Raw genomic sequence first — 4,458 nt, forward strand, 5'->3', positions numbered from 1 at the left:
TCATTTAGACATGAATTTCCTTCTGATGAATGCAGCTAGACAGACTAATAAGAAAAGTTATTGGTGAATATAAGGATTTTCAAAGAGTCTTTTTTTCTTACTATGTAGTATTAATAAGTAGGGCAAATACCAAATGGAAAGAAGGAGAGCATTGAATAACATTTTTAGGATTGTGGAGGCAGGTCGAACACTGTCCTCTGAAGAGTTTTGATGAGAAAACTAGTATTTATTATAATATATAAACAAATAAACAAAAAAGCAAAACAATTTAAAAAAAAAAAAAAAAAAAAAACAACAAAACAACTCCCCCTCCCTGAAGCAAAGTAAGAACTTTTTGAATCAGTGTCTGTATGGAGCTGTCTAGGTTTGAAAGACAGGTGTCTGCTTGGGAAGGCAGGAACCTCCCTTGGAATGGAAAACATAAACCCCTTCCCTTCAAATTATTATAATTTTGAAATTAAGGGGCTCTCAAGCAAAAATATGGGAACAGAAATAACAGTTCTTTACTAGTATGTATAATAAAACAAACAAACAACCACAACTGTGGCATTAGTAACAAACCCAAACCCGGTCGCGGCCGCGGCGCGTTCCCCTGCCGTGCAGTTCCGCTCACGGCCCCCAGGGGCGCTGCTGTTCCCGGTGGGCGGGGCAGGGGCGGTGATCCCTCCGCGCCTGCAGGGGGCGCTGTGGCGCGGGCAGCGCGGGGCAATGGCGGCCGGGCCCGGGTGGGAAGGGCTGGAGGAGAGGCCTTGATCCACAAACCCTGGGGCAGCCGGTCCCGGTGCTGGAGGAGAGGCCTTGATCCACAAACCCTGGGGCAGCCGGTCCCGGTGCTGGAGGAGAGGCTTTGATCCACAAACCCTGGGACAGTGATCCCGGTGCTGGAGGAGAGGCCTTGATCCACAAACCCTGTTGCAGCTGGTCCCCGTGCCCCTATCACCAAGGAAACACCAACATGGAATGGCAGAAATGAGCAAAGATCCCGGGCTGGTGGATGAAACTCCGGATCTGTGGCTGGAACCGTGGGACATCCTTTAATCGTTTTTTTTTTTGACAGAAAAGGGGGAGGTATCATGTTGCACTAGTTTATTTAGTTGTTGTTTTGCACTGGGTGATTGGGAATTTGCACAGAATAGTTTTATATTGCACTGGATAGCTTATGTTATATCAAGCGGTTTGTTATCCCTTGACAACTTTATTGTAGATCAGGTGTTGGCATGCCTCACCCCCTAAGCCACAAGCTTTTCCATTCCCCACTGCCCCAGGTAAGGGACACACGTGCACACCTTCTCTCTACCTGTCCTGGACAGCCCAGGCTGCCTGATGGCAACAATACAGAGGGGGAAAGGGAACTATGGGGAGAACAGAGGACATCTAAACTACAGTAACATAACTAAATCTTTTCAGTACATCACTAAATCTTTTCTTAATATTCACACAATAGTTATCCCTTAATTGTGAGAGCCAATCATCTCATTATCCATCTGTAACACCACCTTGGTCACCTCTTTTGTTTTTCTTAAGTACCCATAAGTAGCCAGTAGTAAGTTTTCTAGTAACTTCTGGGAAGAAATTCTGTAAGTAAAAAAGAAAGAAACCCAACCCCCAAGAGAAGACAAGTTTCTATTATTAGTGCAATATTTTGAAGACATAGAAATCTCGGTTAACATATGTGTTCTAAGAGAGCATTCTGTTAAGGAATGTTAGTAGGATAGAGGGAAGAAGTTATGAGAGCAGTCACATCTTAAAGAAGTACAATTTTTAGCATCAGTACCTCGAAAACACACCTTTTAGAAGAATCTTCAAATGTTTTTATTTCACAGACATCATCAGAAGCATAGAGGAAGGTCAATGGTAATCCTAAACAGATGTGGAAATCATTTTACTCATCTGTGGAGTATTTTGAGATTTGTCAAGTTATCTTCCTTATGTTTTTACCTTTGTATTATTAATAGATCTATTCAGTCAGTCCAGCAAGATCTGGGAATTTCTCTTGCTGATTTTATTCAGTTGGCATTTTTTAAATTTGGTTTTCTTAACGTTTTTCACTCTCTTTGAGATGCTATTCACAGAGAATTTCTGAATTCTGCTCTAGTCAATGATATTCAAACATGGTCACCAGTACCCACTGTGCTGTTAATACTCACTTCCTTCATTCAAATGTCTCATTTACAATATTTTTTATTCTTCTGCAGATTGTTATACTTTCTGTGCCTGTGCTGAACAGTTACAGAGATAAAGTATGCAACCTTGGCATACATCTCTCTTGATGTTACAGTCTTCAGCAGCCTCACAATCTGTTTGTGTTGCTACTTTCTTCCCAAGTGCTCATTTTTTTCATTAGCTGCATATTTCATGTTACCATTAGGCACTCAAAAATATGTATTAATCTGACATATTTGGTTTCAGCAAGTCTTCTAAAAATCAACTAAACATTAATGAGCTTTTCTTTGAAATTCTGGTGTGTACATATGCTATCATTTTGTTTCTCATGCCTAATTCTATGTATAATCCAAACACACATCTTAATGCTTATCTCACAGTTTTGATAAGTACATTTGGAGTTTTAACCATCCTTTTTTTTTTTAGTAAATTTTATAAGGTTTTTACAGTCTTTAGTGAAAGAGTAAAAAACAATTATTTTAATAAGTTTGTATATTTATCTTTCAAAGTTACTCTGAAGGAGTGAATTTTTTCAAATTTTTAACAACATCCTGCCAATATATCCTTTTTTTCTTGGTAATATCCAGCTTCTGCCTAGATGCCATTTTGAAAGTATGACAGTTTCACATCTGTAGCTTTTTCTTCAGATTTATAAGAATCACAAAAATCATTCAGATATTGGCTAGTCATCTAATAGCTCTTCATTTCAGAAGTTGTGTGGGCATAGAACCCTCATTTATGTTATTAAAGGATGAGTTACAATAAAATATTTCAATACTTTTTTCTTTTACTCTCCCCTTGTGCCTAGACTGCTGTTGGATGCTACAAAGTACCGATAATTGATTACAGTCAGTGTGGATATCAACACTACAGGCAGCTTGAGGGTCAAAGTCACCTTCTGACATCGATCTCTCCAAATAATGGGCAGTACTTTTCTGGACAAAATGAGCTTGATGAGTATGATGGTACTTCACTTTAAATTGTTGTATACTGAATTATCTACTTTAAATTAAATTATCTGATGCCAGAGTCTCTGTGTCTCATGACATAAAATGATAAAATTATCGTTGTGGTCATTGCTTTATACAGCTAGTGAAACAGTGTGGTTTGGGTCATGCTCTCAGGTTCCTAGGGGTATTTATTACATGATCTACAGTTTATTATGGACAGGCTATGAGGCTATCTGAAATAACAGGTATTTTTGGAATGACCAGTCTTTTGGGACTCAAAACACAGTGGGTTTTCATGTTTCACTTTTCCAGTGATGTCAGAGACTGAAATGGTTCATGCTTTAAAAATTGTTGTGAAGGAGTTTTGCCCATTGTAGGAAGATCTGTATAAAGAAGCTACAACCACAGAAGCCCACCCCTCTTTGAAAATTCCTGACTGGAACCTTGGACTGTGAGTTGAGCCACACAGATAAATAAGGGGACACCACCGTTCAGTCACTGAGGCTGAGGGAGAAGAAGGCATCTGCAAGAAAGCCAAAACCAGTTCCACTGAGAACCATCCCTGGCTGTTTTTGGGGTGGGGGAGACCACAGCCCACGGAGGCCAGGTTTGCACAGACTCCCCACAACCAAGGGCTGAGAAGGAGGTTTCAGATGTGTGGTGTAACCTCTGATGGGGTGAACACCCATCCTCCCTTACACAAATGAGCCCAGCTGTGAAACCCCCAACCCCAGAGGCCACATCCATGGGAGATTCATATGGGAAGCAGCTGAGGGAATCATAATCCATCAAAAATCACCAAAATGCTCCCCAGACTTATTTCCGAGCCCTTTCACCACAGCATTGCATGTGATACAAAGAGATGCAGCAGATCCAGAGTCTGTGCCGAACTGTGCCCTCCGAGTGGTGGGGTGGGGTGCGGGGGGGGGTACCTGGGCATTCTCACCTGGCCTGAGCATAAATTATCCATTGGATTTTATGTTTTCTGGAAAAAAAGAACCGTCATCACCAAGAAGACCAGCTGGAAAGGATCAACAGGACACCATCAGGATCCATGGAGTGGTGGTACTTTCTTTAATCTGTCTAATTTCTGCTGTCCCACCACCTTTTTTTCTATTTTTTCCCTTACTTTTTTTCTCTCCCCTGCCCCCCCCCCCCCCTTCCTCTTTCTCATATTTACTATCAAATAAAGTCCATACTATTTACTTTGGCACATGGTCTCACTTGCACCTTAATCTGGGCTAAGGCATTTCTAAATGGCTTTAAAAACAGGACTGTAAGAAGTGAGAACAGCTTTTCCTCTTTATTTTTACTTTCTGTTAGGGTTGAGCCAAAAACAATGAGC

At 40.9% G+C, this 4,458-nt stretch overlaps 1 long non-coding RNA gene across 1 annotated transcript; it reads left to right on the forward strand.

Moving 5' to 3' along the window:
- The first annotated feature begins 753 nt into the window (after nucleotides 1–753).
- On the forward strand, nucleotides 754–3,978 carry LOC135295610 (uncharacterized). The gene is made up of 3 exons (XR_010357735.1): nucleotides 754–1,265; nucleotides 2,972–3,128; nucleotides 3,426–3,978. It is a non-coding gene; the product is annotated as an uncharacterized LOC135295610 (long non-coding RNA).
- Nucleotides 3,979–4,458: the final 480 nt, after the last annotated feature.

Source organism: Passer domesticus, chromosome 2, assembly GCF_036417665.1.
Source record: "Passer domesticus isolate bPasDom1 chromosome 2, bPasDom1.hap1, whole genome shotgun sequence".
Lineage (NCBI taxonomy): Eukaryota > Metazoa > Chordata > Aves > Passeriformes > Passeridae > Passer > Passer domesticus.